Genomic DNA, 12,322 nt, shown 5'->3' on the forward strand with positions numbered 1-12,322 from the left:
ATCCGGTTCTGGATTGCATGTTTCAAAGCTAAACAATTCTCCGTCAGGTGACCCGGGCCTTTATGATACTCACAGTATTGATCCATCCTCCAATTGTTGGGGAGTGGTTCAAGCATAGGTTTAATATCTGGAAGTCTCAAACAACCTTCACTAACCCATTTCTTCATGACGACTATAAGAGAACATGGCATTTGGGTGAATTCCCTTTCTTGTTTCTGACCCATCTTTTCTTCCTCCACCACTAGCTTCTTAGGAAGTTGGCGAGATGGTCCGACATTCTTAACCTCCCTCAGAGAAATGAAAGGCTTCTTAAGAGGTTGTCGACAAGGTCTAAAACTTTTAACTTCCTTTGGAGCAATGTAAGGCTTTTTCCCATTATGCAAATCAACATATCTATCAAGGATTAAACTCTGAACCGGGGCTTCTTCTGTCATAGTACCCATATCGACAAGTTGTTTTGGAACATAGTCACATTTAATGGACAAGTGCTGCATCTGAATTTTCATCTCCCTTACTTCCTCAGTTAGCATAGCCATCTGACCAAAGAGCTTGACCATCCAGTTTTCCATTCTGACAAGTGTAGTCCTCTCAATAGATTCTTCTACAGATCGATTGTTTGATGGGACACGTGAGGTTTTAGAAACAGGGTGAATGAGGAATGCAGGATCCAAGATTGGTTCTTCAGGGGATATGGCATTTATAGAAGCTAAGGTTGGGGTCTCAGAAATAGGACGGATGAGGGATACAGGATCCCAAAATTGGTCCTTCAATAGAAATGGCATTTATAGAAGCTGGTGGTGGGACAGCATGAGTGTTCAGAGGCCCTGGGGTAATATCATTCTTTTTTATAGTGAGTCCCTCCTCAATCTTATCTTGTACTTTATGCTTCAGGGTAAAATATTTATCAGTCGTATGGCCTGAACCACGATGATATGCACAATATAAATCCTTTCTCCAATTCTTAGGCAGAGAATTTGGTAGGACTCTGCGTTCCGACAATTCAATCTTATTGGTCTCTAACAATTCCCTGAGAATGTAGGATAACGAGCAAGGAAGCGGAGAAAATTTTCTTGTTATCTTTTCTGTTGATTCTTCCCCTGCTAATACTGTTTTGACTAGAGTCCTAACAGAACTGACATTATGTACCTCCTTTGGCTCAACCATAGGTCTTTTTGCTTCTTTGATATCAGATAAAGTCTTGGCCCTCAAGCCTTTTGCCAAAGCATCTTCAGTCTGAGTTCCGTCTTTATCAGATGGTCAAAACTTGGGTAGTACTGAGGCGCCATAAAATGAAAGTACTCGGAGCATAGGCTCTTTAATACCAGTTTGATTTGATCTGCCTCTGAGAGTGCTTGACTCAACTGCGCTAACTTTGTTTTCCATCACCAGATAAAAGAGGTAAAGGTTTCCTGCGGACCTTGTTTCAACTGCTTCAAATCCCTCTTCGTAGCCTCTATTCCGCCCTCCATCGAAAACTGTTCTACAAGTTTGTTTGCTATGGCCTCCATAGTTCTGACTTCTTCGGGTTTCAGGCACAAGAACTATTGTTTTACGATTCCCACAAGGGACAATGGGAATAATTGTGCCATCTGCTCGGGGTTGAGTCCATGTTGTTGGGAGAGCTTTATGAACCACCTTATATGACTCCGAGGACACCCAATCCCATCATATTTATCATAGTCAGGGGTTTTGAATTTGGGTGGCAGAATAGCCTCAGGGGGTATCATAAACTCAGAAATATCGAACTTCTTTGGTCCCTAAAATTTCATATTCTCTACATCTTGAGCCAACTTTCTGAACTTGTCGTACATCTCCTTCCCTAACTTGTCATACATCTCTTTCTCTTTACTGACCATATGTACACAATATTCTTTAGCATATTGCTCATCCTCTAAATTGATTTTAAATGGTGAAACGATTGGTCTGTTTGAATCTGGAGACGCAACTCGAGGAGACTGGGGTATTGGCCCTTTAGAATTGGAGGCCTTGTCAGTACTTTGAACTTTCAAATGGGTAATCTCTTCCTTCATGCTCGCCATGTCACGAGTAAGATTTTTCAGCATCTCTTGAATGACTATCATTATATCAACTGGGTCAGCCATTGGGTTAACTTCTGGTAATTCAAACAATTCAGACAAAGGGAGTAAAGGTATTCTCAATGTAGTGGGAGAATCAAATGAGTCTAGATGCCGAAGATGGTCTAGACCAAGCTGGTTTCAATTGGTTATCTCTTTTGAGGGCGATAGTAATAGTTGCTCACCTTAAGAATCCTAAAATGGAGGTTAAAACACTAGGTTAAACGAATGATAATGGGGATAAAATATCCTGTATAAATAGAGACAAGATTAACCATGAACACATTTGAGTCGGAAAACAAGAAAAAGTCAATCTATGAAGGTCAAAGAAGGGTAGGCATTGATGACATGACCTACACCAATAGTGTCTCAAGGGATTCTCAATCCACTCGCTTAAGTCTTCTTTGAATATGTCTGTACTTTTTTTCTTGGGTATAAAAGAATAGGAATAATAAGCACCCCTAATCTAAACAGGTTTGTAATCTCAGCAATAATCATACACTCAGAGGATATAGGTAAGATTAAATTTTTCCATCAATGATTTCGATATGATCCAAGGGTAAAATGATATATGATAGGTATACATGGATCAAATGGAAAAAATCAATGGCTCAGATAATAGATCATGGCCATAAGAATGACAAAAGTAAGGTCAAGGACCAGATCTAAAATCTGAAGATGAATATCAACAACTGTACGATTAAGAACATCTACAATGATAGACTATATCCATTGAGACAGCGGACAAGCCATCGACCATATCTAAGACAGAACAGGTGGACATAATGAATAATATATATACACAACATGAATCGATGACACAACAAAAGAATAGATACACAATCAAAGGGTAGCAAATAGACTGTGGCCAAGAAAACAACATGTACAGGCCACTAATCTAATAATGAAAGTAATCTGACGAACAATCCACAAAATGGATAGATAAGAATAAACAAACGGATCACGATAAAACAAACTCATGGTTTATCCCTGATTGAGTAAAATTCGACAGCATAACGGCTATACAAGAATGTCAAGGTAAGGTAACTCATGGTTTAACTAACTCTAAAGAATAACAATTATGCTTAACATGTTCTGCGAAAAATTCGACAGCATAACGGCTAGACAAGAAGGTCAAGGTAAGGTAAACTCATGGTTTAACTAACTCTAAGGAATAGCGGTCATGCTTAACATGTTCTAAGTGAAATCCGACAGCATGACAACACTACAAAAGGGATCTCAAAACTCAACATAAAGGTATAGAAATAGGCTCAGTAATATAAGACTCCTAGCAAGGATACCAATACTCGAATAATGGTGGGAAAAAAAAAAAAGACGGTCAGTAAATGGAATATGGTCACCAAAGAAGGGTAATCAAATGAAGGACTATCCATAAGTGAGAATATATGACAATGGGTCAGATTCGATGACCGAAAGATCGAAGGATAGAGCATGGCCATGATAACGGTAAGTAAGAGCCACAAACCAGATCAGGATCTGAATAAAGAATGGATATAACCGATTGAATTGGATAAGAAACCCTAACTAAGAGGAGAGCCATATTCTAATAATCAATAAAAAAGTATATATACATATATGTACAACCTAACCAAGGGCACCAGCCCTAAATATAGTTTAGCGAAGTCAAGGAGATCTTGATTCAAGACAGACTTGTGAGTGTACTAGGACCGCGTTGTAGCCACGCAAGGTGAGCTACCCTAGTCTACAAATGGGACAAGGGTCCTAACTCTAAGCTTCACATGTGTAAGCAACACATGTTCGTCCCTAAATGAATGCAATATATACATATATAAACACGGGTACTTCCTAGTTGGGTTTCACTAAGTCTGCAAGTATATACATAATATATAAAACAAAGTAGGGCTCCGGACTCAATCTATCGGGTACTATGCGTATGAACCATACTTAATATGTATAACAAAAGTACGCACAATGTTATACATAGTATGCTTCATTGCTCATCGGTTGCTGTAAACACAAGTGCACCGAGTGTTTACGGATGCAGCGCTGACGCATAGCTTGGAAATAAATTCAATAGTACCATCAGGATAATGACATCCCATCTGGTACGCATTGAATCTATCCCGTGGAACCAATAATAATGAAAAACAATGAAAGAAATGAAGAATATGATAATTCATGTTGTGCAGTGTGTGATTCCCTCATTTTATTTATGCACCTATTTGGTCCCCTAGATTCTAAGCGAAAGAGTTCCCATTTAGCTTGATGTTGCCCCTAATTTCTTCAAAATTAGTATAAATGGCATTTTTATATTTAGACAATGTTTCAAGAACCCCCTAGCAGAGTCGCCAGCCTGTGGAACCCCGATCCGAGAGGATGAGTTCTGAGGGACACGAGATCCCCCCTGCAATCCTCAAAGATCTCCACATGTGAAGGAGAGCTCTACCAAGGAACTCTCGAAACAGATAGCACCCTCATAGCATAGCACGAGTGACGATAAATGAGATACCTCTTGATCTAAGGATAAATCCTCAAACCAAGACGTACCTAAAACAAACTCAGAGTCGTCATCCATGGATAGGCCATGGAACCCCAAAAATAAATATGCTCTGTATACCATGGATAACCAGAAATATATATGGGCTAGTTCCTGATTACGAATGAAGAAGGTCCGAAGAGCACCCCCAATTCGTCCGAGTGCAAGCACTTTGTCTCTTATGCCATTTATTATTAACCTTGAAGAGTTTTGAGCGAAAATCATGTGAAATGGGAATTAATATCCCCAAGAAAACATCTACCTAAACATGCATGACCTGGGATGGAATAATAAGCGCACACAAAATAATAAAAGAAGTGTCGCCTAATCACAGCTTCGCCTAATCACAGCTAGGTTATGAGTGACATGCCTAACTTGTGTCTAAGTTCTGGTGGACAAACACATGCATGCTACAGCTAAATGTATAAGGTATGCATAGGAAAGTAAGAAAACACAACAAAACATATAACACAACTCGACATCACATATGATACAACAAGACAAATCCTAAACTCTAAACATACTCCTCGACTCTTGGATGGTCTGATGTTCATCCAAGCCGCCTACGTATCCCCGCCTCCACGAGAATCAGAGTCACGTAGTTCTTCGCGCCTATTCTAAATTATGATGCCTAAGACATCTAGACCTCTATCCTAGACTCGACCTAAAGGACCAGACTAGTTATTAAAAATTCTTGTGCGTTCCACTAGATTGTGAATTTTAGGACACCCTATATGCCCTAACTAATGCAGGTTAGCCCTAAGCTAATGCAGGTGGTTCCTTCAACATATGTGTAACTAGCTAGTCATTAGTCGGCGATGTGAATCACCAACTGACCGGGCGGAGGCGTAACAAACTCATAACTCTAACACAAACACACAACAACCACAACAATCAAACAGCATATCAAGGAGAAAGTTCTAACTCCAAAACTCTCTATCTAGAACAAACTCCTAACTCTAGATAAAGATCTTTTTGAAAACAAAGTTTTAAAGCTGTTTGAATGATTTTTGAAACGTTTACAAAGTCTATTTACAAAGTTTGACTGGAATTGGGAAAAAGATCCCAAGCTGAACTACGTACCTCGTGAAAGAGGATTAAGCCGACGTAGTTCGGAAACAAACTTTCCTAAACTACGCTCCTAAAAACACTCAACACTTTAGATGGTTTTAAAGCTTTCAAATGATTTTTATGTTTTGAATTTCTGATGTTTTTTAGTTTTCAAATATTCTAATATTTTTGTGATTTTAAATAATTTCAATGTTTTTGGATTTTAAAATTCTTCAATATTTTTGGACCTTTAAATATTTTCACTCTTAAAGGGAACATGCAGGTAACATCACAAACTTTAAAGGGGAAACCCCGAATAAGCAACTAGCGTCTCAAAGAGACGATCCACAACAAGTAAACAAGTGCCCCTAGAACAGAGAAAACGATCTAAAAAGCCCAAGTAAGCTAAGCTCTAATAAGACTGTGCTAGTATCTAATAAAGAATAATGACAACAACTCTAAAAGAGAAACTTCTAGCTAACAACACCAAAGAAGGGGTGCAAATGAGTCAATGACTCTCTAATAACTCTACTTAAAATGTAAGGGCAAATAAGTCAAAGGCCCTCTCTAGAAGAAAGGGGGCTCTAACATGAGGCTAGGTAAGCCTCCTAAAAGAAAAACTCTCTAAATGAGACAAGGCTTGTCTCCAAACAGGCTCTATAAATGTGGCAAGGCATGCCCCCTATACACAAAGGTGGGCTCCAAGTATCCCTATCATCGCCCATGCAATGATGGAAGGATTAGGCAACTAATAGACCGAGTTGGTCCTTAACTAGTAGGGGGTGCTCTACTTGAGACTTGGATAGTCTCCCATGTGTTGACTCACCAATGAGATAAATCATATCTCTAACTGATATGACTTTGCTTGCATGAGACATAGTCTGTCTCCCTAAGGGTTAACCCTCTGATGAGACTAAGGTGGTCTCCTAAAAAGAAAACTCTTCTATTGAGACAGAGCATGTCTCTTAAAAAGGAAAACATCCTAATGAGACAAAGTGTGTTCCCTAAAATGAGACTCATGAAATTTGGAAGGTCTAGACATGATTTGGAAGTGATGCTAGAAGTTTAGATGTCTAGGTTGACATGTAGCATGGGTTCCATTCATTTAGCATAAAAAAAAAATTGAAAGCACTCTACACAACATGCAATTTTCACAAGGTTGTAAAATACAAAGTAAATCATGAAAATTGATCAATATATGATTTGTGACTTGCTAGCATGCTCATCATATCCCAATACAAGCATTAGAATCAATATGGGCTCAAAACAATCTAACAAAAAAAAGAAGATGAAATTTCCACCCAACATGCAATTTTCACAAAAAAGGGTAGAAAATGCCAAACAATTCATGAAAATTATTCAATATAGGATTTAAAACTTGCTACCAAACTCAAAACATCCAAAACAATTATTAAAACTGAATAGAGCCAAGTTGTCCGTGATTTTCAAGGAATGGCACAGTTATGTCATATAGTGCGAAAAATACAACTTTGCATTGACTTTTGGACCTCTCAAACATCAAAACCACAAAAACCCTACTAATCAAAATTTTAGATCTCAGCATGAGTGACATTCTCTCAGTTGACTATTTCGTTTGGATCTAGCCAGAAGTGGTCGGAAAATGGCCTCTTCCGATCCCTCGCCGTTAAAAGACATATTACTGTTTTAACTGAAAGGTCGGGCTCAGTTTTGACACTCAAAACATCGTTTTTGGAAAAACTCGCTCAAGGACAAAGTATTAGAAAATCTTGTGAAGAACATTTTTCCCTTCTACGGCTTTGGATGAAACATACCTGAAATAGCCTAAAAATGGCCAACAAGCTGCTGTTGCATAAATGACAGTTTGTTAAGAAAAACTGAAGCTTGTAAGTAGTTTTTGACATATTAAATAGCATTTATGAAAAACTTTGCTCAATAAGACAGTTTTAGGAAATACTATAACAAACACTTTTCCAGTTGACAGTTTTGAACAATTCCAGCTAGAAGCAGCCCAAAAGTTACTCGACACAATAATTTCTAAAAAACGAGAACAAAAACAGCGCCATGGACTGAAAACTTTAAATGGGCATAACTCTCTCGTCTTTTAGCCAAATTTGGGCCGCCATATGTCGAACTGATCGGCTCGATGAGATCTACCAGACTGAGAGGATTTTTTTTGGATGTTTTGAGCATCTGAGGTCAAAAAGGAAAAAAATCAGAACTGTACAGCGTAAGGATCACCATAGCGAGGAAAATACTGACACATACACACATAGACTTATACACACACACACTTATACATACAATACATATACTTACACACATATATACTCATACTCACAAATACATACACATATTCACATGCACACACATTCATATATATGTCCACACTTATACACACATGCATATACACATGCACCTACACAGACATGCATTCATACACACGTACCTATGCACACAGACACACATTTAAACACATAACTGTAATGAAGACAGGTCCTGCTTGGCACCTTCAACCTTGACCAAAAGAGTACTAGTTGAGACCTTAACATATTCAAACAGCATCCTATATCCCTCAACTCAAGAATTTAAAGTGGAATGTAAAGGGTAGCCCAAACGACTTTTCTCAAAGTATGGTGCAAACCCAAACATCACTGGAATGATTTTTTTTTTTTTACAGTCACACGAAACCCATTTTGATCCCTGCTGCCACACTAGCCTTGGGATTAATAGAATTCGAATGGAAATACTCAAAGAAACTCTGATTAACAAAGAGAAGAGGGGTGGCTTTGAGAATCAAACAAGATGGTCAAGCTTTGCTAATACCCTGAGTCAATATATCATCAGTGAACCAAGGCATTTGAAGGAAGGAATACCTATAAAAGTTTACTGGATTGGGGTTTTGCTTACCAAAATTGATGTCAAACACCCAATTAAAGAATCCTCATAATGGAATTCGTTTCCGCTGATTACATAAATTCCATCTTCCATCTAATAACATACTTTTCATGAGTTGAAATAAGAACTTCGTAAAGATTTTCCTCAACCATCATGTTATTAAAATACGTATCAGGGCGTGGAAGAAAACAGGCATGAGCTAGGCTCTCTTCAAATGTTTTGCTCCTCTAAAGGGGAAAGGATGCCAACACAACCATGCTTTGTTAGCTATACTAATTCATCTTGTTTCCTTAATACAACGGTTATACATATTCATCACAATCCAAAATATTAGGATTAAACAAGCTGAATTTGTGACGACATTAAACATAATTGTGCTAATATAAGTATTCCAAAGAGAAACATGTTAGAGAAGGGTGTCTCTCTTCTAAGCAAATGGCATTGGTATGGCCATGTCTTGATAGTTACACCAATTCTCCCTAGCAAGGTGACTTAGTAAAACTACAAGACATAGTGGAGTTGATATCAGCTCCAAAAGATATAAAGCATAGGATCCCTTTTACAGTTTATAAGCAAGACTTGAGGACTCAGATTAAGGGAGTGAACCAACTTTTAGATCTTTAGCAGAATCGAATAACAATGTAATGGCTTGAAAAAATCCAAACAACAGACAATGAAAATGATTTGTAGGCCTTACACTCTCATGTCAAGCACGCTTCTCATCTAAGCTATTGATTAAAAGAAGGGCTATAAATTACCTAAACCGCAAGCAAGAAACAGACAACAAGCTGTAGTGACATTGCGGATCTCACAAACAAATCCCTTTATCTTCTTCTCATATTACCCAAATAGAGGGTTTCATTTCATCTTCAATTGTAGGACCACCCAAGGGAGAGTGATGGAATGAAAATGACGGTGGAGATGGGCTGTTGGAGGTGGAATTGAGTGGAGATTAGAAGAGAAGATGATACTGATGGTGGAACTCAAGGAATAGATGGCTAGCAATAGGATTTAGGCCATAGATCTGGGAGGATTTTACAGGAGAGAATGAGATCGGTGGAATTGAGATTGAGTTGATGAAGATAGAGATGATGGCTCGAGCTGATGGGATTGGGATGGGCCGACCACTTCTCTTCCTTCTTCTTCTCTAAGCCTTGAAACCCTTATAGACAAACCCTCTTTTCTTTTCTTTTTCTGATTTTTCCTTCTTCTTTTTTAACCCCAAACACCTCGGAATCCTAAAATGGTGGAATATGATGGCGATTTGCAGAGGTCGGGCGAAAGTGGTCAGGGAGAGGTGAAGAAGATGGAGGTATTGCCTGGCGGAAAGGGATTTGCAGAGTTGGGGCCAGCAAATGGGGGATTGAAGGATGGGTAAAAACAGGGGAGGTTGGTGATGGTACAAATGGTGGTGGTTGTAGGGGCTGCTATGGTGGTTGATGGGATTTATTGGTGGAGATGATGGCTGAGGAGATAAAGGTAGGGAAAAAATGAAATGGGTTTGGTAGAATTTGTGATGGAGAGGGTATGGAGAAGATGATGGAAAGGGGTTAGGAAGAAAGTGCAATGGGGTCACTAATGGAGCTCGGTGATGGTGGCGGCCATTGGAGCTAGAGCTCCCTCTCTCCCTTTTCCTCCCTCGGCTCTATATCTCGCGGCTAGGGTTTTCTACCCAAAAAAAAAAAATGAGGAACCCTTTGAAAGCCCTAATTCGGTGGCTTTTGTAGGGAATGATAATTTCACCCCCCTTTTTCCCAAGGACAGCCCTCATTAGTGAATTGTGACTATTGCTTTATACTACCAGGGGGTGCCTTGGTGAAATGGAGATCCAATACAAGGGGAAAATGATATATTTCACGCCTGCTCTTCTCTAGGATAGCCCCCTCATAATGTATGTGTGGCTGCTCTTTTATTAAAAAAGGGTGACCCGGGAAACGACACGGGGAACAACAAATCATTTTCTTCTTACAGGGAATGATATTGGCACATCAATATCCTTATTAGGATTTCCTGGGCTACAAAAATGCTCAACAAGCTTTGCAATAGGGAATTTTTAAGATATTTCGGGACTCGACTCTTCAAGAATTTGAGGATTCAGCTCTTCGGGAATTTATCTGACTTCAGGAATCTATTCGACTTTGGGGTTTTAGGGTCCGGTCAAAATGGGGTGTCTACAAAGACAATGGCCTATTTTGACTTAGTGGTCAAATTGAGAATGTAAAAGGATTCTATTTATGAGCAATCATCACTAGTGAAGTCAAAGGATAAGGAATATTGGAATAGATTTATTCTAAGAAAATTGCTTGGACTTTCTGATTTAAGTTGTTTGTCTGAAACTAAAGATATTTTAATCTTAAGTAGCACTTGTGATAAGTGTGGAATAATATTGTTTTAAATAAAACAAGTGAAATATTCAATGATAGTTTGAGAATAATCTGTTATATAATGTTTGATGTCATACAAGAATTAAATTATTTACATACTTGTTAGTGTGAATAAGTTAATTTTATGCTTAAGAATGATATGTTACATGTTTAATCTAGATATCATTTGAAAACTTCAAGTATGATATCACATAATTAAACATGGTTATCATTAGAAAATGCAAATTGTTATACTTTCTAAAGTATAAATTATTTTCTAAATGAATATTTACATCTATACATAGTGATATGTATATGATCATCTTTAATAGAGTATGTGAAAAATTATGATACGTTACTTAAGTTTTGGTGTGTGCATCTTTTTTATGTTATAAAGATGAGTTTTGAGAAAGTTAAAACTTTTAGAAAATCAAAATGAAACTAAGATCAAGTATATTAAGTATTATATTAAAGTAAATATCCTTTCTTGATTTTGTGCGCAAATATAAAGAAAGATATGAAATAAGTTTTGCCTTATATATATTAAGATGAAGTGATGAAGCAAATATGAATAAGTTAATTTTATGATTAAGAATGATATGTTACATGTTTAATTCAAGATATCATTTGAAAACTTCAAGTATGATAATTAAACATGGTTATCATTAGAAAATGCATATTGTTATACTTTCTAAAGTATAAATTATTTTCTAAATGAATATTTACATCTATACATAGTGATATGTATATGATCATCTTTAATAGAGTATGTGAAAAATTATGATAAGTTACTTAAGTTTTGGTGTGTGTATCTTTTTTATGTTATAAAGATGAGTTTTGAGAAAGTTAAAACTTTTAGAAAATTAAAATGAAACTAAGATCAAGTATATTATGTATTATATTAAAGTAAATATCCTTTCTTGATTTTGTGCAAATATAAAGAAAGATATGAAATAAGTTTTGCCTTATATATACTAAGATGAAGTAATGAAGCAAAACTAATGAATAGGATGTTAGAAGAAATCCTAGTTAGTGAGTAAAGCTTCAACAATCACTAAGTATATATACAGTGTACCCTTATAGAACTTGAAATAAATGAAAACCTAACTTAGGTTATTGTTAATGCTAAGTACCCAATCATGTCTAAAAAGTTAGGAAGTGAGGGTATTAAATGCATGTTCTTGGATATGCAAATTTACATGATTTAAGAAGTAGAACTTGATGTTCTATGTGAGGTCACAAAGTTGTTCACCCTTGGGTTGTAATCTTTTGAGATTAAATTCTCCTCTATCTAAAAGTTGTAAGACTTTAATCAATTCTAAAATCATTACAACAGTATAAAGAAGAGATATCCAATGAATAAGAATAAGTAAAAGAGAATGTAATCCTGTTTTTATAATTTATTTAGGAGAGACTAAGGCACTGTTCACTTGTTTTCC

The sequence above is a fragment of the Tasmannia lanceolata genome, unplaced genomic scaffold (genome assembly GCF_043159265.1).
Source record: "Tasmannia lanceolata isolate RefF3 unplaced genomic scaffold, GAP_Taslan_0.1 ptg000013l, whole genome shotgun sequence".
Classification (NCBI taxonomy): domain Eukaryota; kingdom Viridiplantae; phylum Streptophyta; class Magnoliopsida; order Canellales; family Winteraceae; genus Tasmannia; species Tasmannia lanceolata.